A 26869-nucleotide genomic window follows, 5' to 3' on the forward strand; every position below is an offset into this window, starting at 1 on the left:
ATCAAGGGGTTATGTGTGTCCCTAGGGGCATGCTTCTAACTGTTAGGGGGGCGTGGCTAGTGAAGTAATCACAAAGACATACGATCTCACATAGCAGGATCGCATAGCCTCTGTCATTACTTCAGTGAGAATGAAAGACGGCTGTGTTTATATCAGCCGTCTGTCTTTCTACCTCTCCTGTGGGAGATCGCGAGTGGCCGGCGGACTCGCCCCCTACAGGCTCGTGGGTGAGCAACGTAGTACTACGTCACTTTGCCCAGGAGAGGCTGACTGCCGCAGTAAATAGTCGTGTGGCAGTTGGCAAGTGGTTAAATATGTCTAGACCAATGTAATTTAGATGTATTCCATCAGCCCTCAAGAGGTCTCCATTACCACCTTCCAACTCTTTTATACAAACATTTTGGTCTCTTAAATTATGAACAATATTTGAACTCTTGAATCAACCATTTCTTCTACTGCATTCAAATAGAGGGTCAGGGATACCATAAGCCCAAACCTTACATGGAACACTTTCAGACCATACTATGACAAACTTATTAAACAAAGAATAAGATAGTGCCAGGTCTGCCTTCGTGGTATTTATCAGGTCAACAACTCCACAACAACAATAGGGAATTACCCCCTGTGTGAATAACTAGTTCTATTGGATCAGAAACAAATCTACGTAACTGGACACATTCATGGAAATTTTGGGACTGGCACATGCCCCTGGTACCTGGCCAGCAGATTCTGGCTACATCATAAGGAATGCTTAGGTTTTTTTCATAATTCCTGCATTTAGCATGATGACACACCCAATGGATAAAAGAATCACCAATGACCCAAGTAAGAATAGGTTGGGTATCTAAATCTGAAAATGTAGGTGAGGTTGTAAATATAGCAAATAGCCAGACATCTACCTAGCTTACAAAGCTCATTCTCAGAGAAATCATTACATGCAGCAGCAGTGACCATGCCATTACAAGAGGTATGAGTATAGAAATCAGAAATAGGTAAGCATGACCTAAAGTCTCTTAGAAACTGAAAACGGCTCAGACTTTGGAATTGGCATGAACTAGGAAAACTGGGGAAGAAAGACATAACATTGAATATTGTTGAGGCAAGGAAACTGGACAGAGAGGGCACCCGCACTTGTGTAAAACAATTTGCTTTCCTTTACCAACCTGATCAGTTTTGGAGGTGCAAATTAATATTGTGACATTAATATTCAATAAAAAGACATTGTTTAACCAGACACCACAAACAGATGTATGACTCTTTGATACCAGTTCTCCTACATGGAACACTCTGAAAAAGGCCCGGATAAATGCCACATGAAAAAAAAAAAAGATAAGTCAATAGACATTTGGCGTCTGCTGTCAGAGGCATTTCCATCCTTTATTTATAATTAATAATATATTCTCATGTGAAATCTACCCAGCCAAAAAGGTGGAATAACAAAGACAGAGCAGACAGGGTTTTTTCAACAGTAGCATCCAAAACACCCTTATCCTGCAAAAACATTAGGTTCCTGAAATCAGAGACATGTCTAGCCTGATGGTTGTCACTGTTATTGCCACCAAAAAGAAAGGGAGCTCATTAATACCAAACATGTTGGTAAAAAGGCCATGATGCTGTTGTCAACGAGGCGTGGAAAGCAATATTCTAAAGAAATCCAGGCATGGAAATCCTTGCCTCGATGCCTGTCGGACCAGCACTCAAATCTGTCCAACTGCAAATGAAAGAGGGCATAGCTGTAACATTAGTCTCACCCAGAACATGTTCAGCCATGATCCATGCATTTAGCTGTAGACATTTAAAACTAAAATCATAGTAGGACAGTAATTGGAGGTAAAGTGGAAGACATGTGGTTAATGACATGCAAGGTCATCTGTCCAAAAAACAGCCATCTATAGTTCTACAGCCACAGCGATGGGAAATAGCTCCAACAGTGTCAAGTTACACTGCTTAGGCCCATGAGGAAAGCCAAGATTCTGAGGATCATTTACCATTAAAGTAGGCCTCATTCTCCAAAGTGATAACAAAACTGAAAAATCATCTTGTATAGCCATAGTTATTATTACATGATGGTGAGGGGTTTTAACTCTTTTTGTAGACCAGGCTAGCTGTCTGCAAAATGCTGTGGCCATAACGATAATTTTACAGGCAAAGACCAAATTGCCCGTCAGGGCACTATTCCGAATAAATGTGAACATGTGCTGAGAAGGGGACAATAGAACAAAGATATGTGCTGAGGAATAGAGTTGGCATACCTGCCAATGCTGTACATGACAGTGCTTGCTTGCACAGAAATGCATGCATACATGTGTGCGCTACTAAAGGTGTGTGAATTGGCGCATGTTAGATCACATCTGCCGCTGGAATTGGCGCCAAATGTCATAAATGAGGTCAGTGACTGCAGCCAGAGTTTGCTGGATGATCTTCAGCTATCAGTGCTCTTTCTTTATGTGTATTCTGTATTCTTTGAACTACCCATTAGTGACCTTGCTTGGCTTGCCTCTGGACCTTCCTGCTGTCTGATTCCTGGTTTTGACCCTGGCTTGTTCTAAGGACTCGGCTTCTCTTGTCCAACCGTGTATGGCTCTGGCTTGCGTCTCTGACTACTTTCCTGCCTGCTCATCTGGATTCCTGTCTGTCGTTGACCACTCTTCTGCCTACTCCTTGGCTTATCCTCCCATGTATAGCCTCGGATACCATCCTAAATATGCTTCTTGGGTCTGATTCTGCAAGCCTGACCTTCATTTTTTCTCAGGTGTCACCTTACTTGTGATCGCTGCCTTGATCCATTCCAGGGACAACAGAGTTTCTGCTGTCAGTCCTGCAAGCAACTTCCAACCCATCAACCTAAATGGCACCTGTGCTTGGTGCACAGCTGCAAGGCAAACCCTCTTGTCAGATCAGTCTCCAACCAGGTAGGTGACATGGCCCAGTAGTAATTGAATTAGACAATGTTTTAGTTATTTGGAAATTATTGCTTTTTTAAGTAATGACTGAAGATTAGACAGTGTATCCTGGGATAAACTAAAAACCATGGAAACTGTGCCAATTTCAATACCTAGGAAAGATACAATTTTCATAGAAAATTATTTTTATTCAAAAAATGTTTCAGATATGACAATAACAGTACAGTAACATCACAACAACATAACAGTATGGTAACATAAGAGTGTAGTTGACAACACACTGATGGAAAACATTTACACCTGCAGATAGTACAGCGTTCTCCTCATCCCACAGTCAAAGATACAGCAATAAGTTTAACTTCATAATAGGACAGAGGTAGAGTATTTCCAAATCCACAAATCTATTGGAGAAAAATTATAAGGAAGGACAACTCATCGTACAACTCTAGCCTAGAAGGTAGGGTAGTTGAAACACAGTATGATACAAGACATTATCCACAGGAAACAGTTCCCCAAATATAGCCATTCAGTCAGAGACAGTAAGAGCAGAATTAATCCAGCCCCCTGATACTTTGTTGATGTGATACCCCTCTATTTGAGTAAGTTGCTTTATAAAGAGATAGAGCCTTATTCACCAGTGATTTCCAAGATACCAGGGTCGATGATAAGGCTTTTTTCCAAGACAGAATAAAGTGTTTCCTTGCATAATAGAGAATAGAGTAGTAGTAGACAGCCCCAGTAAAAGCTATGTCATCGACCAGATTTAAAAGACATACCCAGATTGATGGGTTTAACCAGGAATAGTAGTGACAGACTGGACACAAGCTAGAACATCAATCCACTATTGCTTAATAGCTGAGCAATCCAAGAATATATGTAAAAAAGCAGCACCGAATGGGAGCAGTGCCAGCAGGAGGAGTAAATATATCCTATGTAAAAATGTATAGTGGATTAATTGATCTCTGGCTGAAATTAATCTCATGAAGAGAGCTTCCCACACTTCGTCCCAATCTTCATAATCTAGGTCAAGGATGCTAGCCATCCATAATTCTCAAAATACTCTAAGCAAATTTCCATTTTCAAGGAAAAGTTTTTCATAGATGGTAGATAAAGGCTTAGTAAGATCATCATCCAGTACCAAAGAATCTACCCCAGAAGGACAGAGGGAAACCTGGTGGTGACCAAACAGGGACAGAAAGCATGTCTTAGTTGCAAGTGTAGCACCCTCTAGTGCTAGAATAGGTATATACTGGACCCATGGTAGTTGCATGAGTCTGTTAATTGAGTCAAGGTTCAGATTCAGGTCAGGCTGGAAGACACTGCATACGAGTCTTCTATCACTCCCTGTGCTGCCACGCAGCTTTAACTGTCTAGCAGTTGTTATTACATGTTATGTTATGCTATGTTATTGGTATCTTCTTTGCACCCCTGCTGTTTCTGGCTAGATGGTTTCTCCCATCCTCCATTTTCCTGCTGTAACTCCCATTTTGTTTAGTTGTTATGAGGAGACTGCAGAGTGGGGAAGCTGTGTAACGTCATTGGAAATTTAACTATGGAAAAGCCTCTATGTTTATGCCTTTGCTAACTTGAAGCATAAAGAAGCATTGGAGAACACCTCTAGAGTCTTTATTCATTGAGTAAACTATCTGTTAAAGCCATCATTCAACCTGCTGCACACACTTACAGACTAGGGGTCTACAAGAAGGTCACAGGTACAATCGATGCTGAGACAGAACAGTAAATTTCCATGGTTCTGCAGCTTCAGAAAGTAAATTTCCAAGAATATACAGCTTCAGAAAGTAAATTTCCAAGGTTCTGCAGCTTCAGAAAGTAAATTTCCATCTTCAGAAACGTGAGTACCCACTTGCCTGTGTGTTGCCTGCAGTCACCAGAAGCATTACTCTGCATATGAAACCAGCCACCTACTGAATGCTTCATTACTGTTACAGCCTTCTGAGATGATCCAGTTTGAACTAGTTCCAGCAATAGCTAGCTATTGTATCAAATACCCAGCACCTCAGCCAGCCTGCTTAATAACAGAAGTCACTACTTACAGAGCTGAGCTCTGGCAGATTTCTAACAAGACACCAGAAATACAGTACTTATTATGTCTGACAGAGATCTCACAGAATTACCTGCATTTAGTCAAGATAAAGCAGACTCCTTACTTCATTCTGCTCGTCCTGTCAGAGCCCCTCATCCATCCTTGAAGGCAAGGGAGGTTTATGAAGAAAGTAAGGAAGAAACATCTAGTAACCTGACTGCATTGTGGGAAAAGACTTTAAGTTGTATAACAGCCACTAATGAAACTAGCAACAATTCTGAGCAATTGAACACTGCTCTCTCAAGGGTTAAGAAGGCATTTGAGAATTATAAAAGACTTTCTGAGAAGTACTATTCCCTATTGTCACATTCCAACATAGAGGAAACTGCATTGGAATTAAAGGACTTTACTTCTAATGACCAGCAGAGGCATAGCACATATCTTGAAGCAAAGGCACAGATAGAAGGTAGATTGGCACAGCTACATGAAACTACATCCTGTAACTCTGCTTCTTCCAGACACTCAGGAAAATCTTCTAGGTCTGCCCGCTCATATCATAAATCTTCTTCTAAGTCATTGTGGTCCTGCTCTATAAGGTCAATACTGAGCGACCAAATACTCAAAGCTCGCCAAAAGGTTGCAGTAGCCCAGGTTCAAGCCGCCTGCTCTGAAAAAGAAGCAGCCATCAAGGCAGAAGCTAAATGCAAGGAAGCAGAAGCTAAATGCAAGGAAGCAGAAGCTAAACGCATTCAGGCAAGAATACAAGCAGAAACAGAATCTCAGCTAGAAATTTTTCAGAAGAACAGAGAAAAGGAAGTAGCTTTAGCAGAGTTATCTGTCTTGGAACAAGCCCTATTGGAAGAAGATGGAGCAGCTTGTACCAGCTTGCCTGCTTGTCAAGACCCTGTTGAAAGGACCCTACAGTTTGTCCTAACTCAGAACCACGACAATACAGTCCCACCTACAGTTGGAGATTCTTCTCATAATCATCCAGCAAGTAGATCAGAAGGCAATGTGTCGCCAAAGCAAGCTGGTCAACTAGACGCACCTACTAACAGAGACCCTCCACAACTACCGCACGTCACAAAATCAAGTGAATCAACCTACGCAGCTCATGTGCCACCACAACCCTATGTGCATAGAGATTAAAAGGGCACAGCAGAAGACTACAGAATGAACTCTATACCCCCTTTGATACAGCTCTCTTTGACTTCAAATGCTCAGAGACCTTCAGACGACAGACCCTTACCTAAATTAAACCCATCTGCAACACCTTTCTCTCTACCTACCAGCCAACATTATATACCAACCATGGTCCAAGACGGCGCACCATCAGTACCCCCTGTGGCTATAAAAACTGAAAGCACTGACATTGCAGAGTTCAGCAAGTATATCATTCGACGAGAGTTGATTACAACTGGACTGTCTGGATTTGATGACCGCCCAGAAAACTACAGGAGTTGGAGATCTACATTTAAGGCGGTAACCAAGAACTTGGACATTGAACCTCAAGCAGAACTTGACTTACTAATAAAGTGGTTGGGGCGTCAATCTTCAGAACAAGTAAAGAGACTTAAATCTGTCTACATTTATAACTTTAAAGCAGGCCTTGATGCTGCCTGGGAACGTCTAGAACAAGACTATGGGAGCCCCGAAGTCATTGAATCTGCCTTATTCCAGAGACTAAACGACTTTCCTAAAATCTCTGTTAAGGACAATCATAAGCTTAGAGAGTTAGGTGACCTCCTTCATGAACTTGAAATTGCTAAGTTAGATCCTAGTTTACCAGGTCTTAGCTATTTAGACACTGCTCAGGGCGTAAATCCTATTGTAGCAAAGTTGCCTAGTCATCTTCAGGGAAAGTGGACTAGTGTAGGATCAAAGTATAAGTATGAGCATCGTGTTTCCTTCCCTCCCTTTTCTTATTTTTCAGAGTTCGTGCGGAAGGTTGCAAAATCCAAGAATGACCCAAGCTTCTTCTATCCAGATACAACCACCATTCCTTTAAGTACTTCAAGGGGTATTGCCACCAACAGTAAATTCAAGGATTTAAGGCATCCTATTGCCGTGAGGAAGACTGCAATAGCATCCAACGTCTTAGCTACAGACATTAAAGCTAGCAATCTTAATCAACAGTGTCCTATTCATAATGCGCCACACTCTCTCTCCAAATGTCGTGCATTTAAGGACAAGCCTATTGAAGAACGCAAGTCATTTCTCAAAGAGCATAATATCTGTTTTTTAAGTGTTGTGCATCCTCCGATCATTTAGCTAGAGACTGTAAGATTGCCATCAGATGTTCTCTCTGCAACAGTGCCAAACATGTGGACGCTCTTCATTCAGACCTGTTCAAAAGGAAACCTTCACCCGGCAGCAACCCCAAGACTACATCAGATGGTGGCGGGGAGAGAACTGAGCAATATGCCGACCCCGTAACCACAAGGTGTACAGAGGTATGTGGAGAAGGGCTTCATAGCAAGTCTTGTAGCAAGATATGTCTTGTAAGAGTTTTTCCTGAAGGATGTCCACAAAAATCCATAAAAATGTATGCCACACTCGATGATCAGAGCAATCGCTCATTGGCCAGTACAGAATTCTTTGACCTATTCAACATTCAAGGAGAGACCTGGTCTTATACCTTGCAGACATGTGCAGGAAAGGTCAATACTTCTGGAAGAAAAGCCCATGGCTTCGTAGTTGCATCAGAATATGAGGACACGGAGTTTCCTCTTCCAACTCTAATCGAATGTGATCAGCTACCGAACAACAGAGAAGAAATCCCCACACCAAAGGTTGCACGTCATCACCCTCATTTGAGTCACATTGCTAACTACATTCCACCACTTAACAAGGATGTTAAGATTTTGATTCTACTAGGGAGAGACATTCCTAGAGTTCATAAAATAAGAGAGTTATGTAACGGTCCAGATGATGCTCCTCAGGCCCAGAAACTTGATCTTGGATGGGGGATAATAGGAGAAGTCTGTTTAGACCAATCTCACAAGCTTTTGGATGTAGCTTCCTACAAAACTAATGTTACCTATCGATTGATGAAATGTCCATTGCACTATTATGTGAAGGAAAGACTTGATTTCAAAAATGAAGTTCCATATCAAGTACTCCAAAGCATTAACTGCAAGCTCACTTCTCAAAATGACTTTGGTGATTCAGTTTACCAAACTACTCGTGATGACAACAAGATTGCCCCTTCAGTCGAAGACAAGGAGTTTATCAAGATTATGGATGAAGAGTTCTTCAAGGACAATTCCAACAGTTGGGTAGCTCCATTACCCTTCCGAGTACCAAGGCTTACTCTCCCTAATAATCGAGAACAAGCTTTAACCAGATTTGCTGCACTTAAGAAAACTCTCCGTAACAAACCTGAGATGCAAGAGCACTTTCTAGCATTCATGCAGAAAATCTTAGATAACCATCATGCTGAGCCAGCACCAGACCTTAAGAAAGGTGAAGAATGCTGGTACCTTCCATCCTTTGGAGTCTACCATCCTCGTAAACCGGGGCAAATCAGAATAGTCTTTGACTCAAGCGCTCAGTTCCAGGGAACCTCTTTAAATAACGTTCTTCTAACTGGTCCAAATCTAACGAACAACCTTATAGGAGTGTTGATGCGGTTCAGGAAGGAACCAATTGCTGTGACAGCTGACGTGCAACAGATGTTCCACTGTTTCATAGTCAAAGAGGAACACAGAAATTATCTCAGGTTCTTGTGGCACCGCAACAATGACATTAATGATCAGGTGATAGATTATCGCATGAGAGTCCATGTCTTTGGAAATAGTCCATCTCCTGCCGTGGCAACTTATGGACTGAGAAAAACAGCGCAGGAAGGTGAAAGGGAATTCGGATCTGACACCAGGCAATTCGTCGAGAGAGATTTTTATGTCGACGATGGCCTGAAATCCTTCTCAACACCTGAAGAAGACGTCAATTTGATAAAAAGGACCCAACAGCTCCTGTTGACTGCTAACTTAAGGCTTCATAAGATCGCATCTAATAGCAGCGAAGTAATGAGGGCTTTCAATCCAGAAGATCACGCTAAGGATTTGAAGAATTTGGACTTGGGAGTAGATTCCCTGCCCATGCAAAGAAGTCTCGGTCTTCTCTGGAATGTAACTTCAGACACATTCACCTTTCAGGTATCTGACGCTAAGAAGCCATTCACCAGACGTGCAGTCTTGTCAACTGTTAACAGCCTTTACGATCCCCTAGGCTTTGTGACTCCAGTTACCGTCCAAGGGAGATCCATACTTCGTCAGCTTACTGAGAGAGTGACAGATTGGGATGCTCCTCTGCCAGTAGACCTACTGCCTAAATGGGAGAACTGGAGAAACTCCTTGAAGGTACTGGAAGAACTTAATATCCCACGCTGCTATTCACCCACTTCAGTTTCAAGAAGTCTGAGGAAAGAGATTCACATCTTTTGTGATGCATCTACCGAAGCCATAGCGGCTGTGGCTTATCTCAAGATCATAGATCTGTCCGGGAGACCCCATGTTGGGTTTCTACTAGGAAGAGCCAAGTTAGCTCCAAAACCTGCTCACGCTATTCCAAGATTAGAATTGTGTGGTGCGACCCTAGCTGTTGAAGTCGCAGAATTCCTGCAAAATGAAATGGATATTGAAATCGATCAGATTAAGTACTACACTGACAGCAAGGTAGTGCTTGGTTATATATGCAACAATGTGAGAAGGTTCTATGTGTATGTGGCCAACAGAGTAGAATGAATAAGGAAAAACAGTAGACCTGAACAATGGAACTATGTCCCGACTGGTTTGAATCCCGCAGACATTGCTACTAGGTCAGTGCCAGCAGTTGTCCTCACACAAACCATCTGGTTTTCAGGACCCAAGTTTTTAACGGACCAGTCTTCTACAAACTCAGAAGAAGATATCGATTTCCACCTGGAGGATCCAGATACTGACCCGGAAATCCGGCCTGAAGTTGTAGCATTGAGTTCCAACATCTGCTCAAGAAGAAATTTGGAGGTAAGACGTTTTGAACTTTTCTCCTCTTGGAAAAGGTTGGTGAAGACTATAGCAAGATTGATTCATATTGCAAAGATTTTCCGCAAATTGAATCAGACATCTTCTTGCCATGGATGGCACACCTGTAAGGAGTCACCCAACGCATTCGAGTATGAGAAGGCTGAGCTGTTCATTATACGTCGCGTGCAAGAAGAAGTCTTTGTGGAAGAGATTAAATGCTTAAGAGGCAATGGACCAGTCCCAAAATGTAGCCCACTATTCACACTGAACCCAGTGATCGACAACGAGGGCATGCTTCGAGTCGGTGGACGACTGAAAAGGTCAAACCTGCCAGGGAAAGAACAGAACCCCTTGATAATACCAAGAAACCACCATTTGGGAATATTGATTATACAGCATTACCATGAGAGAGTCAAACATCAAGGAAGACACTACACCGAAGGTGCAGTCAGAATTGCAGGGTTCTGGATAGTTGGAGGGAAAAGACCAATAGCCACGATCATTCACAACTGTGTTAAATGTCAGAAGTTACGGGGTAGACAGCAGTTTCAACAGATGGCTGACCTACCTGCAGACAGACTGAGTGAAGATACACCCTTTGCATATGTCGGAATGGATGTGTTTGGACCATGGACAGTAACGGCTAGAAGTCGTGGTGGTCAAGTCAACAGCAAAAGATGGGCTGTAATGTTTACTTGCTTAACTGTAAGAGCTGTGCATATCGAAGTAATCGAGTCAATGGATACTTCGAGCTTTATCAATGCTCTAAGGAGATTTCTTGCTCTAAGAGGTCCCGTGAAGATGTTGAGATCAGATTGTGGGACTAACTTCATTGGTGCTTGCAAAGAGTTACAGATCAGCCGACAACAAGTTGGAAATTATTTGAGTGATCTAGGCTGTATGTGGAAATTCAACCCACCACACGCTTCCCACATGGGCGGAGCATGGGAACGTATGATTTGGATGGCAAGGCGCATACTGGATTCTATGTTGCTTGATGTGAGTTCTTCATGTCTTACCCATGAAGTACTTACTACATTCCTTGCTGAGGTCGCAGCAATAATCAACTCAAGACCGCTGACAGCTGTATCCACAGACCCAGAATGTCCAACTGTTTTAACTCCAGCTGCATTATTGAGCCGGAAAATTGGACAGATCCCAGCGCCAAAGAGCATCTTTGATGAAAAGGACATATATAAACGTCAATGGAGATACGCTCAATACCTTGCAGATTGTTTCTGGGACAGATGGAGGAGGGAATACCTCACACTTCTTCAAGGACGTAAAAAGTGGCAAACCCAGAAGCCTAACTTAAAGGAAGGGGACCTGGTTCTTCTAAAAGACAAGCAAACCAATCGGATCCAGTGGCCAGTTGGAGTTATTACAAAGGCCATTGCTAGTGATGATGGAAAGGTCCGAAGTGTGGATGTCAGGATTGTAAAGGACGGGAGCCCAAAAACCTTCCTGAGACCAGTCACTGAGACAGTCCTAATTATGCCTGCTTCCAAAAATTCTGATTCAGTGTTATGTGTAGGAGTCACTTAGACCTCTAGCATAGTTAGCTTAGAGGAGAGGGCTACATAGCATTCTACTGTATGCAATGCTAATTGTATGTTTATGGAAAATAATTGTGTAGTGGTATCTCACGATACCAGGCGGGGAGTGTGCTGCCACGCAGCTTTAACTGTCTAGCAGTTGTTATTACATGTTATGTTATGCTATGTTATTGGTATCTTCCTTGCACCCCTGCTGTTTCTGGCTAGATGGTTTCTCCCATCCTCCATTTTCCTGCTGTAACTCCCATTTTGTTTAGTTGTTATGAGGAGACTGCAGAGTGGGGAAGCTGTGTAACTTAATTGGAAATTTAACTATGGAAAAGCCTCTATGTTTATGCCTTTGCTAACTTGAAGCATAAAGAAGCATTGGAGAACACCTCTAGAGTCTTTATTCATTGAGTAAACTATCTGTTAAAGCCATCATTCAACCTGCTGCACACACTTACAGACTAGGGGTCTACAAGAAGGTCACAGGTACAATCGATGCTGAGACAGAACACTCCCCCTGGTTCTGGAGGTTTGAGAGAAGCTAGTGGGCGAGGGTATTGGGGAAGGGATCTAAATATTTATGGGAATCTGGCCAATCCCCAGGCAGGAGGCCTGGCAGGGTGGCTGAACCAGCCCATATATATGAAGGAGCCTGGCCTGTCCGGGAGTCAGGTGGAAAATGCATTGTTGAGGTTCTGCTGTGTAGCCTGGGACGCGGCCCCAGAAAAGGGGGATTCTGCCTTCAGGATGAAGGTTGGAAGAAGGAGGAGAGGAGGAAAGCTGACAGAGTGAGAACTCCATCAGGGAAGGACAGTCTGCATAGCCTTAAAAGGAACCAGCCCAGCAGAAGACCTGAAAGCAGTTCTATCCAAAGCTGCAGGACAGGGACTGAGTAAGTACCTCTACATCCCCAGGGCCAATAAGGGAGAAGTCTGCTAGATGCAAGTTCTTGGCTAGTCTTCAGGGGACAGTTTATCGCTAACCCAATCCCTTGCCTTGGGATCAGATACCATAGCCAGGTGGGCTAGTATTTTTTTTATTGAGGGGACCTGGACCTCCTACAAGTTGTGACTTTTCTGAAAATCCACTCAGGTGGATACCAAACTCCTAGGAGGGGATTACTTTACTGTTGCTGTTTCTGTGGGAATACAGTCAAGTATCTGTTGTTTGCAGTGTGCCAGAGGAGAAAGTTGTCCTAATTTTGTTGATCATCGAGTCAAGTTGGTCATCCCTTAACTCTTTTTACCTTATCCAAGCTCATGGGCGGTTTCTTGTGTTTGCAAGTTGGAAAATGTGTGTTGCCTGGCTGTGCAGACTACAGGGGGACTCAAGACTCAATGGCTCCTTAGGGGATAGCACTACACAAGTAATTAAAAAATTGGGAATTTGGAAGCTGGTTCTTGTATTGTAAATCATCAAAGGACAAGAGGAGGGATCCTCAAACTACGGCCCTCCAGCTGTTGCAGAATTACATTGTAAAACTCTGACATTTTCAGACGTGACTAGGCATGATGGGAATTGTAGTTCCTGAACAACTGGAGGGCCATAGTTTGAAGACCCCTGGACAAGAGGATCCCATTATGTGTAAATTCTTAAAACTTCTTATTACCATATTTGGTCCACACTACTGGATCCGGGTATTCATAAAGATGAGAAAAGTTTGGGTTCTTTTCAAAGGAAAAGGTGATATGGAGGAAACTGGCCACCAAATTCCACTCCATGCACCACCCTTTAAGCTCTAATGACTGACCACATAGAACAGGTTAGGGTATGAGGAAACCACAGTCCTCTATACACTAGGTGGGTCAGTGCTTCATAAGAGCCAACCACTGCCGCTTCCAGAGAGACAGCAGCATTGGCCAGGCCCCCCTCCCTCCAGGGCTGCTGCGGAAATGCCAACTTCATTCTAGGACTACCCCTTCCCAACATAATTCAGACAGCAACCTATTCATTTTTTCGAAAATTTCTTTGGAGATCTATACCAGCGAATAACAGAAAACATATAGGAACAAAGGTAGGAATTCTATTTATTAAGATTAATTATACCAATCAACGAGAGTGGAAGGTTTCTCTAGACATTTATCTTGTGTTTAAGGAGAGAAAAAAAGGGGAGACATTTAAATGAATAAAATCAGGGACAGCATTTGTGATAATAATACCTAAATACTTTAACTTGATTACCTGTTGGAGGGGGGTGGTGGAGAGGTTGCTCTGGAAGTCTGCAGCACTGAGTGACAAAAATCTTAGATTTACTCCAATTAACCCGCAGGCCAGTGAAGGACGTAATAGTATCTATTGGACACAAGGCAGCTGGTAAGGAAGAGTCAGGGTCTTTAAGGAACAGCACAAGGTCATCAGCATATAGGGCAGTTTTTTCTTAAAGACTACGTACATGAATACCCTGAACTGAGGAGGAGGCAACACTACGGAATAAGGTCCCATGAGCAGAGTAAACAACACCAGAGACAGGTGGCAACCCTGGCTAGTGCCGTGGCATAATGGAAAGAATAAGGAAAGCATTCCACCCATCCTGATGGCTGCTACCAGGCAGTCATAGAGCAAATCAATCTACTTAAGAACCTCTGGCCCAAACCCCATACATTTTAGAACCTCCCTCATATATGTCCAACCTACAGAGTCAAAGGCCCTGTCAAGGTCTAACAAAGCCATGGCACTGCTGCTATAGTGGGCAGTACAGTGTGGATGGAAACTCTCCTTATATTTATATCCTTGGCCTTCTGAGGCATTAAGCCAATTTGGTCAGATAATATTAATAAATGAAGGACTTTAGTAAGTCTAGTGGCCAATATTTCTGTAAGAATCTTAAGATCCATGTTAAAGAGAGCAATGAACCTGTAAGAAGCACACTGCAAGGGGTCCTTTTCAGGTTTTGCGAGTAGCACTACGTGAGCCTCATAAAAGGATGCAGGGAGTTGTTGAGAATGCACACACTCTGAATACAGATGAAATGGGTGTGTGTGTGGGGGGGGGGGTCAGTTCTTTAATGTAGTGTTTGTTCTATTCTACTGGCAGTCTGTCAGGTCCAGGCAGCTTACAGTTAAGGATCAAGCCAACCGTGAGTGATATATAGGAAAGATAAAATTTGAGTGGACCTTCTGTTTTGTCTGTTGATAAGGGAACTGACAATTCTGAACATACCGACTAAAAAAGAGACGATAGTCCCCGACAAAGGGCACCATCCCAAGGACCTACAAAGAGAAAGTCATCAAGGTAACGCAATGTAGATACTGAACCCAAACTCTCTTGAACTACCCATTCGAGGTAGATGCTGAACATCTCAAAATAGTAGCAAGATATAGAGCAGCCCATGGGGAGGCACATGACATAATAATATCCTGTCAGAATTCAAAAACGAAGAGGTGAAAACATTCTGGGTGGACCAGTAAGAGACAAAAGGCAGATTCAACATCGGCCTTAACCAAGAAGCAGCCTGCACCTGCTGCCCTGATCAGCGACAAGGCTTTGTCAAATGATGCATTGAACTCTAGATTCCTCTTTGTCAATACAGTTATGAACAGATGAGCCACTAGGATGGGAAAGATGGTTGATCAAACAGTATTTCCAGGATCCTTTTTAGGATTCATAGCCAGTGCAGAAAGTCTAATATTGTGGTATTCAAGGGTAGAAGAATGGTCCTGCTATACAGCATAATTCTAGTTTTTTTTTGTCAGTGACTATTGTCTCATGTTGTTAAATCGATTTAAGATTGTCTGAAATTAGAACTTGTTCAGAAGGTATAAAAGTGATCCAGCAAATCTTAAATCCCTTGTGCAGCATGCTAGCTTCTCTTCTATCTTCTATTCTATCCTTAACACGTTCACCGGAGTCCTCTGATTCAGGTAGTTCACACTTGGAAGCTTATTTTGGCAAAAACTGTTTATTCTTTTTGAAACATCTGATGGCTGGGTGTGCTCCTCCACATATAGAACCGTAGCACTCTGTCTTAAATAGGGGCTACCAGTAAATTTAGCTTTATTGGGTTGTAGGTAACCTGCTTAATTTGTAGTCTTTGGGGTCATTTGGATTTACCCCTAGGTTCAGTGTAGCTGTAATTCCTACCTTTCATCAAAAGGTGTCACGTGATCAACCGAGACCTTGGTCTGCAGTGGATGTGTGAGGAACTGCTGAGCTGGGTGGGAACGAAGCCTAAGTCATAGCCATATGCTCAAGGTTCTGCAATTGAGGGCCTGTTTGCATGCATGAAGGAAAGGATGGAGAACTAAGGTACCAGAAGTCACTCGGTTATAGACGGGGGGACTGTGGAGAGCCTTGGAAAGATGACCTCATCCAGACAATTTCTGCAAGTTACTGTGAGTTGGGGTTGCTATAGGAGACAGCTATTGCAATTAAAGTACAGAATGCTGGGTACAGCTTAAAGTAAGGTGACCCGATTTTTAAAATGAAATCTGGGGACATTTTTTTTTTTTTTTTATTGGCAAATGGTAAACTCATTTTTAAGCATATTTCTCTCAAAATATATATGCAGTGTATTTGGTATGTGTTTATGGAATGATTGTAAGATATATACGTTATTTCTCACATTTTGCCCATGAGGTTAAAAAAAATTATACTTCTTAGAATTTTTTGGGATATGACTATCAAATATTAAGAAGATTAAATAGAGAAAAAACTTTTCAATGCATATCTCTATATACTGTATTTCCCTCTCTCTATATACCGTATTTCCTTCTCTCTCTATACTGTATCCTTCTCTCTCTCTATTTACTGTATTTCCCTCTCTATATACGTTACCCCTCTCTCTATATATACTGTATTTTCCTTTTTCTATATACTGTATCTCCCTCTCTCCATATACTGTATTTCCCTCTCTATGCATAGTAGATCTATCTCTTTCTCTCTCTGGGGACTCTCTGGGGCTCCCTCTGTACCTCAACAATGTGGTTCTGGCTCTCCGCCAGTCACGTGTAGTCTCTCTGCAGGCTGCAGCCAATAGTCAGTCGTGGGGTGGCCCCTGAAACTCCTCTCCTAGTGTCAGTCTGGTCCCCGCCCCCTCCCTGCTCCTTCCTTCCAATCAGCAGAGTGGCCAGCACTGCAGGGGGAGAAAAGCAGTGACCGCTGCCCAGGCCTGCAATCCGGGGACAGACTTGTTCCCAGGTCAGTGTCCTCAGTCCAGGGACTGTCCCCGGAACCCAGGGACATCTGGTCAACCTAGCTTAACCACTTAAGCCCTGGAGGATTTGGCTGCTCAAAGACCGGGGCCTATTTTGCGATTCGGCACTGCGTGACTTTAACGGACAATTGTGCGGTTGTGCAATGCTGTACCCAAATTAAATTGAAGTCCTTTTTTTCCCACAAACAGGGCTTTCTTTTAGTAATATTTGATTACCAGTGCGATTTATATTTTTTGTGCTATAAACAAAAAAATGTGTCAATTTTGAAAAAATAACAATATTTTTCACATTTTTTTTTATTTGAAATTCCCCCCCAAAAAATGTAAAAATCTAAATTTTTTAACATTTTAGGCCAATTTGTTTTTTGCTACATGTTTGGTAAAAAAATCGCAATAAGCGTATTTTGATTGGTTTGCGCAAAAGTTATTGCATTTACTAACTAAGGGAAATAATTTTGTTATTTTTATTGTTTTTTTTTTAACTAGTAATGGTGGCGATCTGCGATTTTTTTTGTGGGACTGCGACATTGCGGCGGACAGATCGGACCCCTGACTAACATTTTGGACACTTTTGGGGGTACCAGTGACATTACTACAGTAATCAGTGCTATACATATGCACTGTTACTGTAAAAATGACACTGGCAGGGAAGGGGTTAACTTTATTAGAGATCAAGGGGTTAAGTGTGTCCCTAGGGGCGTGCTTCTAACTGTCAAGGGGCGTGTCTTTTGATGTAACCACAGAGACATACGAGCCTACATAGCAGGATCATATGATCTCTGCAGTTACACCAGGGAGAATGACAGGCGGCTTTGTTTACATCAGCCGCCTGCCTTTCTCCCTCTCCAGCGGAAGATTGCGAGTGGCCAGTGGACATCGGAGCCGCCGGTCACTCGCGCGGGGATCCCTGTGAACGAGTGGGGGCGGGAGCGTGCCTCCGGCGGCACGCGCTTGCCCCCTATTGGCTTGTGGGCGAGCGACGTACCGGTACGTCACTTGGCCCAGGAGGGGCTGACCACCGCAGTATACGTACTTGCAGCAGTCGGCAAGTGGTTAAAGGCTGTTTTTCTGTACTGCTATCTATCTTTCTATTTTTGTTCGGGGAGTCTGCTAGTCTGCTTGCCTACTTGTTCTAAGGTGCCCTTTGCACTACTCCTCTTTCCCTGACTTTTTGTTATGTGATCAATAAACTCACTTTTGTTCAGCATTAAAAGTGACCGGCGCCCATTTTTCTGCACTGTCCACAACTCACCATGCCTAGCAACTTGCACCATGAGGTGAAATTTTAGCCCTCCCTAATGCTGGGGATCAGGAGGCACTACAGTACATTCATGCCTAAATCTAGTGGCTGTGTACTATCTACAGTGGCTTTCATTAAAAAACAACAGGATCCTTTTTTGGGAATTACTGATGCCCGGGCGGAAGCACCAGAAATGACTTGAAGATGGGGGTGGGCCAATGAGGACACATGAGTGATGACCACAAACTACCATCTTGACAATTGAATCTTAATTCTTTTTGTGCCAACATTTTTGTCTGAATTGTATGTTGTAATCCTACCAGCACTTACATCTGTATACTTTGTAAGCATTCCCAAATTAAATCAAGGTAGAAAAACGAGAAAGTATTATTTTCTGGAAAACGTTCACACACAATGCTAGTGTAGCCTTGCAGCCAGTTGTCAAATGTTCTTGGAAGCTGCTTAAGTTTATCACTTTGGGTTTTCACATCAGTCCACCTAAATTTGTCTATAGCTTTTTGTCAGGCTGTATTAGTGACAGCAAATCGACATATTATTGTTTCCATATTTTATCCTTATGCCTCGTACACACGCAACGATTATCGGCCGACCGATCGCCCGACTTTTGTCTAGAGTGGTGTTTTGTTGGTTGGAATGTGCCTAGACTGCACACGAATTTTCTCGGCCAACAAAAATCTACTTCTGAAGGGATGTCATGTGCTGGTTTACTTTCCGTGTGTTTTTTCTTCTCTGAGCATGCCCAGTCTTGCTCATCAGATTTTTGTCTGCAGAAATCTGTACTGACTGACGGAAAATCGGCCGTTGTGTTGACGGCCAACAAAAATTTTATAGCCTGCACACCAGATTTTTTTCGGCAGAAAAGTCAGAGTCGGTTGTCGGAAGCATCATACCAACAAGCCAAAAATCGGCCGATCGGACGTTGGACGAAAATTCACGGACAATAATCGTTGCGTGTGTACGAGGCATTAATCTATGGTGGGACATGCAAACCTAAAGGTGAAATTGAACACACTTGCCTATTTGAGATAGCTCTAAGCATGTAGCCACTCCCAGAAGGCATTGTGCCCATTTGTATCAGAACGGCCCTAATAGCATCCAATAATCTATCATCCTATACCACAAGTGATTATGCATCTGCACTTCTACCCCACACCTGTCTGCAATCATGATGTTGATCATAGATCGTGGTTCCAGGTGGGGCTAAGCAGGTGCCTCATGAGCTGAGCAAATGCTGAAAGATGTCATTCCCGAATAATTCAGGGATGCAGGTTCTGGGGCTGCAGATGCATTGATATCTATTGTAGGTCAGCACCAGGTAAGGGGACATTTGGACTTGGAATAGATTGAACAGAAGAAGTTAAAACTTTGACTAGTGATAGTGTCAAAGCAGCTGACGTATAAGCTGCCAAACTGTTATTTTTTAGTAGTGAATCAGAAAGAGGTACCAGGCTTTTCATGTTTTCTGCTCCTATATGAGGTACGAGCAGGGCTTGGCCTGAGCCAGGAAGGTGGCTGAGCAAGGTGGGGGGCATAAGTGAGGGAATGTGACCTTTGAGGAGTAGGAATAGGAGAAGAGCTGAGGGGATCACTAGGGAGCAGAGGGATAAGCCATATAAAATCACCCCTCTCAAGCAGCAGTCTGAAATGATTCACCAGCTGCTCGTTGTCCATTCTGACAAGCAGATAATCTTGACATGCTAGAACCAGAAGGAAGTACACCCACCCATAGTCCCCTTTTATTTTTTCTGCTTGATCCACTCCTTATAGCACCAAAAAGGGGTTTCCGCACCACCTGCCATGCTTCAATGAAGTCAAAAGTCCCTTTCCCTAATGTACAAGGGCTAATATATTAGTATTATTATTAAAATTGGTTTTAAATTTTAAGCAATTCTATAGATTTAAAAAGTGTGATAAAAGATGTCCCTGTAAAAATTAGCATACCCTTTGTGTTGGAGTTTGATCTTGGTTTTGATCTCCTGGTACCCCACTACTATCAGTGGTTAATCCTTCTTTCACTGACCCCTACTTTACCACTTCATCCTGTGGTTTCTCATTGTCAGAACAGTGTTTGGCATCGCAGGCAGCAGAAGAGATAATTATTTACACTCTTCTTTATGAAGGCATCAAATCCACACTTCTATAGAAATAAAAAAGAATGTAGCCATAAAACCACTGGATGGCAGTCTAGCACTGTGCACATATACAATCTGCTTTTCTACCGCAGTTTTCTGTTCAGATAAACTTTGAATATAAGATTAAACCGGTCTGAACAAGACATACTACCCAAGTAACCAACTTATTATACATTGTTGAAATCTAAAATAAATGGTACTCTAGTGTATGGAGCTACAATAACTTATTAGCCCTCTTTAGAGCGATAGACTATTAAGTGCGTACAAAACTATTTTATTTTTTCCGATAAGAGGACACATTTCGAAAATACTTTTTATTTCACTTACATTACTATATGGTAACAGCAACTCCTTTGCATTGCCTTCCTGTGATAATATATTTACTAGTGTATTCTGGTCTTGTGAGTGTTTGAAACTCTGCCACAACACCAATTATCAATAGGTAATGCATGCACCTAACCTAGAGAAAGGAGAGCACGGGGCAGGGCATGTTATAGCTCTCACTTTGAGTTTAGTTTACCCAGATCAGGGGAACTGGACAAGAACACTCTAAGCAAGGCTCCCAAACATTTAACTTCTCCCTCAATCATCCTCTGGGGCTGGGCACCACCCTAGGGGATATGTACCAAAGCAAAAACATTTGCATTGGCAAATGCGATTTTAATAATGCTTTAAGAGCAACATAAATGTGATCCTTTAAATAAAATAACTGGGGAGTGTCCTGACCATCGTTGAGTGGTGCATGTATACAATGTACACAACATACAAAAGCAAAACTGACATTTACAAGGACATTTACAAGAAAAAAAATGCTGCAAAATGACAGCTTTGGCTGATTTACTTCTGTTTAAATAAATGGCCAGGGATTCTTTTTATCCATACCTGATAGACCCTTATCCTTGATGCGGGTCTGATATAGATGTTAACAGGGTTCCCGCTAACACTACACACCAGACCCTTATCTTTGGTGATGTGGGCAGGGGGCTTACCCCTACTCATTCACACAAAAAAAGGAAACAGTAGAAAAGGGACACTTACACAATTTATTCACTTTAAAAGCTAAACACCAAAAAGTCTGACAATGTGCCATTGTCTCTCTAAGGGTGGCTGTACCTGTAGCCCTTGGAAAGGGAAAAACACCTGGATTTTATGTCCTTTAGCCCCAGGTGCCTGTCCTGGTCACCCATGTGGTGCCCGCTTTCCCCTATGTCTCCCAATACCCCACAGCTCATACCTGCAGGGAGAGAAGAAACAGTCCACCATCATCCTGTGGCCCGGGCTGTTGGGAAGTCTAACCCCCTGATTCAGCCTGCATGTGAAGTTATCATACACAGGCTGCCGATTTCTCCCCACTGACTCAGCACTGTCTTCCAGTGGGCATAGTAGGTCCCCACTTTCCATGTTCTGCAGTGCCCAGAGACAAAGTGCTTGCACCTAGCTGTGCTCCTGATGCCACTGGATAGAAATTGTCTGGTGTGTGTGCTCATCCTCCTAACTTTCCTCTGAAACATGACACTCCCATTAGGGACCTAGGCTGTGGCCCGGCCACACAGGCCCCAAGGACCCTGTGATCTTTTTCCTTGGCTTTCTTGCCTTCACCCCTGTTGTGATGATGCTGCATGTGGGGATTGATGCTATGGCCAGCCAACACAGGCTCTCCACCTCCAGGACTTTGTGAGGTATTGATGCTCTTTGCTTCCCTTCTTGAAGTTGATGCTGTCCTGGGATCTGCTACCTTGTTGTCTGATGCCCTCTGATCTGCTACCCTGTCACTTGCTGCCCTATGAGTAATGACTGCTGTTTCCCTCCTGTGATTTGTTACCTATGTAGACCCTGAGTTATGGCCAGGCCACACAAGACCTTCCATCTGTGTTCCCCCTCCTGCTGCTGTGTGCATTTTGAGCTGTACCAGTGTGATCTGCTACCCTGTGAGTACCTTCCTGCTGTGTTCTACTACTTCAATGTGCTACCTGTATGCACCCTAAATTGAGGCCAATATGCACAAGCACCTTGTTATCTGCTGCCCTGTGAGTACTGCTATGTTTCTCTCTTGTGATGTACTTGAGTGGAACTTGATTTGAAGCCTGGCTACACCAGATCTACCTTCAATGTTCCCCTCCTGCAAGTACTACTTGCATTGACCATGCCACACAAGGGCCCTGTCGTCTGGTACCCTGGGAGTACCTTCCTTCTATGTTCCCCTCCTATGATGTACTAAGTGCATGGACCCTGAGTTGAGGTCAGGCCACAAACTACCTTCTTGCTTTTTCCCCCCCTCTTTCCTGTAATTTATTGCAGCTTGCCCTTTGCCAAGCCTAAATCAATGTTCATTGACTCTGGACTCCATTCTTGCTGTATTCTGTTGCCTTTTGCCCCTCTCTATGTCTGGATTATTGGCCTGTGTCTCCAAGGACATATCTCCTTACTGTTCCATATTTCGGGATCGTAGCTCCACTGGTTTCAACTTGGTTGCACCTCAGGCTGATATTACTGTGACTGGACTTATCTTTGACATTCTCTAGTGCTGCTTTGGGCCCCTATATTCATTATTTACTGTACCATGCAGCCACCCTTGACTTATCCTTTGTTGTGTTATGCTACCGCATGTGACTTTGCTACCGATCGGTTCTTGCTAGAACTGTTAATGCGGTCTTATGGATTTATCAGTTTGCCCAAAACCCTTGCTTGTTAAACCCCTCAATATAAGAACCCCCTTACCCAAGAGACCCAAAACTACTTTGTCTCTGTGTATGTACGATTGCTCCCACTCCTCAGTCACAAGGCCTAAGACTATACATGGTAGTATACAGTTCATTGTTTTTGCAGTATCCAGGGTGTAAACCAACTGCCATATTTGGAGTCTGGAAGAAAATGTTTCCCCTTTGAGACATAATTGTCCAGAAATGTCTTTGTAGGTTTTCTTCGGCTTCCTCTGGATCTACAGAGCAGATATTCCTAAATCAAGCCTCGGGGAAGCACACATATTGGTGAATTATTCTAAAAGACTGCATCTTATTTGGGACTCTGCAGGGGCCAAAGAGTGAGAATGGAGATTCATTGCAAACCTTCTTTATAAATCATTTTTAAATTATATGCCAAGGGGTTTATTTACTAGATACAAATAGGCTGTTTACTTTCCAAGGAAATGTACCCTTAGATTTGTGAATTATGTAAAGCTGACTTCCATCATCCAGCCAAAATACAAAAATACAGTTTTTTTTTATTTTCTTTGTTTGTGATTGGGTATTCTTTTCAAAGCTAATTTCCACCTCATTCACTAAGCTAAGTGAAAATCCCCTTGCAAAGTAAAGGGCTTACTTGCCTTTGCTGCTTTGGTTCAGAATGGAAGAGTGTGATCCTGTATTACCAATGTTCACAGCGCATACAGTAAATACATCAGTTAAACCAATCATATAAGATATGTGCAGTGAAGAGGATTGATATAGTCCAACTATATACTATCTTATTGTAATCCATTTAATAAACAACCATTCACCAATAAAGTGCTCGGTGTTCTAAAATTTATAATAAAATTGCTGAGGTGCTCCAGGTAAACATGCTGTGCAGGGTGACCCACACCCCTCTTGTATCCATACTCAATAGAAAAAATGGACCATCAACTTTTCAGTCTGGAGGTCAAAATTACTTAGATCTGGTGATAGGGGGTGCCACAGATTCTTCTTTGTTCTTATAAACCTCCAACCTGCTGCTTCTATAAGCAGCATGAATCTCCAGCAGGAAAATATCAGAACAAACAGGCTTATCTGTAATAGTAGGGTTGTTCCGACTTCACCACAGCTTGGCGTGCATTCCACGGACAGCGAAAGTGATGTAGTTGGTTAGGGAACCGGAAATTATGTCAACGCATTTGGCCCCTCCCACAGGGAATCAAGTACATAATTTCCTTGAAAAATTTCAAGAAATTCCAAAAATTATATTATTTATTAATAAATCAATAAACATTTAAAAAAAATAATACATAAATGTAAAAAAATATTATAAAAATATTTTTCTAATTTTTAATGATTTATTAATAAATAATATCATTTTTGGAATTTCTAGATTTTTTTGATTTTATAAGTATGTATATATATATATATATATATATATATACACACACACATGTATGATTGGAGTCCCTTACAGATATTTGATAGAGGCTTTTAAATATTGTCCATATTGCTGTCAATATGCTGGGAATATGGAGAGTTGATCATTCATGAGCTGTGTGAGTAAAGGAAGTGTTAGTAATAATACAGAATTGAAGCTAAGACACCAAAGGAACTGATGTAATCTAGCCCTGATTATTGGTAGCCTTGGGTGGAGGAAGTGACTAATATTAACTTGAGAGTTAAGCCGATACACCTTATAGGAAGTTGCAATCCAATTGAGACATAAGGGGGAGGCATCTCTCTTTGTGTATAAATCCAGCAGCTAGCAGATCCAAAATGATGTCCTTGATGATGGGTTGGGTTTTCTTTACTTTTTTTTGTTTTTTATTGGTTGAGCCAGATGGACTTGTGTCTTTTTGTAACCTGACTAACTATGTAGCCCTGTAGGAGGGGCTACATGCGTTAAATCAATTTCCGGTTCCCTAACCAATGATGTTACGTGGAACGCACGCCGAGCTGCGGTGAACCCAAAAGAGCCCTACTATTACAGATAAGCCTGTGTGTTCTGATACTCTCCCAGTGGAGATTTGTGCTGCTGATAGATGCAGCAGATTGGAGGTTTATAAGAAAAGAGAAGAATCTGTGGCACCCCTATCACCAGATATAAGAGAGTTTGATTCCCAGACTGAAAAGCTGAGGGTCCATTTTGTCTGCTGAGTAAGGATACAGGAGGGGTGTGGGCCACACTGCACAGCATGTTTACCTGGAGCACCTCAGCACTTTTATTATGAATTTTGGAGCACCAAGCACTTTATTGGAGGATGGTTGTTCATTGAATGGATCACAGTAGGACTTCAGGCTTCAGGCTTTCAAAGGGCGGTATTTCTTATTCTTCCTGACTATCTATCACAGTTTCAGAGGCCCTGAAATGCCAGAATAGTACAAAACACCCCCAAATGACCCCTTTTTGTAAGGTAGATATTATAGATAGTATTTTGCAAATCTCATTTTTTGCCACAAGTTTTTGGAAAATGAAAAATGAAAACTAAAATGTATTTTTTTATTTTCATTTTTCAAAACCTGACAAAAAATTAGTTCTGCAAAATACTTACTATGCCTCTTATGAAAATCCTTGGAGTGTCTACATTCTAAAAAGGTGTAATTTGAGGGGTTGTTTGTACTATCCTTGTATTTCAGGGCCTTCAAAACTGTGATAGGTAGTGAGGAAGTGACATGAGGAAATACGCTCTATGAAAGCCTGAAAGTGGTCATTGGATTTTTGGGGTCTGTACATGGCTTGGCTGCCAAAAAGTCTCACACATGTGGTATCCCTATACTCAGTAGAAGCAGCAGAATGTGTTTTGGGTTGTAATTTCACAGATACCCATGGCATGTGTGAGCAATATATCATTTAAGTCACAACTTTGTATAAAAAAAACAAACATTTTTTTTTTTGTCATTTTCCAAGACCTTGTGGCAAAAAATAGAATCTTCTATGCACTTAACATGGCTCCCAGCAAATACCATGGGGTGTCTACATTCCAACAATGGGTAATCTGGTGGGGTGTTTGAACTATCCTGGCATTTCTTGGCCTCCAAAACTGTGATAGGTAGTCCGGAAATTAAGTGAGGGACACCTGTACACAGCTAGGCTCCCAAAAAGTCTCACACATGTGATATTCCCATACCCAGGAGAAGTAGCAGAATGTGTTTTGGGGTGTAACTCCACATATACCCGTGGTATGTGTGAGAAATATATCATTAAAGTGAAAATGTTGTTTAAAAATAAATGTATTTATTTTTTGTCATTTTGTAAAAACTTGTGGCAAAAAATAAAATCCTCCACGCACTCAACCTGCCTCTCATGAAATACTTTGGAGTGTCTACTTTTGAAAAAAGGGTTTACTTGGGAGGTGTTAGTACTTTTCCTGGCAGTTCTGGGCCTCCAAAACTGTGACTGATAGTAAGGAAGAGACATAAGGAAATTAAAGCTTTTCAAAGCTTGAAGGTGGTCATTGGTTTTTGAACCCCGTGCATGGCTAGGCCCCCAAAAAGTCTCACACATGTGGTATTCCCATATTCAGGAAAAGTAGCAGAATGTGATTTGGGGTGTAATTCCATATACACCCATGACATGTGTGAGAAATATCTCATTAAACTGAAAACTTGGTGTAAAAAATATATTTTTTAGCATTTTTTCAAAAACTTGTGGCAAAAAAATAAAATCTTCCATGCACTCAACATGCCTCTCAGCAAACACCTTGGGATGTCTACTTTTGAAAAAAGGGTCACTTGGGGGGTGTTTGCACTGCCCTGCCATTTTACGCCTCAGGAAATGTGATAGGCAGACAGAAAGTAAAAGCTGCATAAATTCCAGTAAACATATATACCGTAGTTTGTAGACGCTATAACTTTCACAGAAACCAATAATGTACACTTACTGGGATTTTCTTTTTACCAAAGACATGTAGCAGAATACATTTTGGGCTAAATGTATGACAAAATTTGATTTAATTGGATATTTCTTTATAGAACAAAAAGTAGAAAATATAAATTTTTTTCAAAAATGTTGCTCTTTTTTTGTTTACATCACAAAAAAAAAACAAAACCCAGTGGTGATCAAATGCCACCAAAAAAAAAAAAAAAAACTCTATTTGCAGCACAGTGCTAAATAGCACAAAAATGGCCTGGTCATTAACCACTTAAGCCCCGGAA

General features: G+C 42.1%; 2 pseudogenes across 2 annotated transcripts; both read left to right on the top strand.

Moving 5' to 3' along the window:
- Positions 1–5010: 5010 nt before the first annotated feature.
- LOC309550560 lies at positions 5011–8373 on the top strand (annotated as a pseudogene). Its single transcript has 3 exons — positions 5011–5634; positions 5701–6765; positions 8353–8373. The product of its transcript is annotated as an uncharacterized misc_RNA (transcript).
- An 18-nt stretch (positions 8374–8391) lies between these two features.
- On the top strand, positions 8392–22564 carry LOC309550561 (annotated as a pseudogene). Its single transcript has 5 exons — positions 8392–8972; positions 9450–9832; positions 9989–10273; positions 14634–14728; positions 22341–22564. The product of its transcript is annotated as an uncharacterized misc_RNA (transcript).
- The last annotated feature ends 4305 nt before the right edge of the window (positions 22565–26869 follow it).

Source organism: Pelophylax lessonae, assembly GCF_965119305.1.
Source record: "Pelophylax lessonae genome assembly, chromosome: 3".
Taxonomy (NCBI): domain Eukaryota; kingdom Metazoa; phylum Chordata; class Amphibia; order Anura; family Ranidae; genus Pelophylax; species Pelophylax lessonae.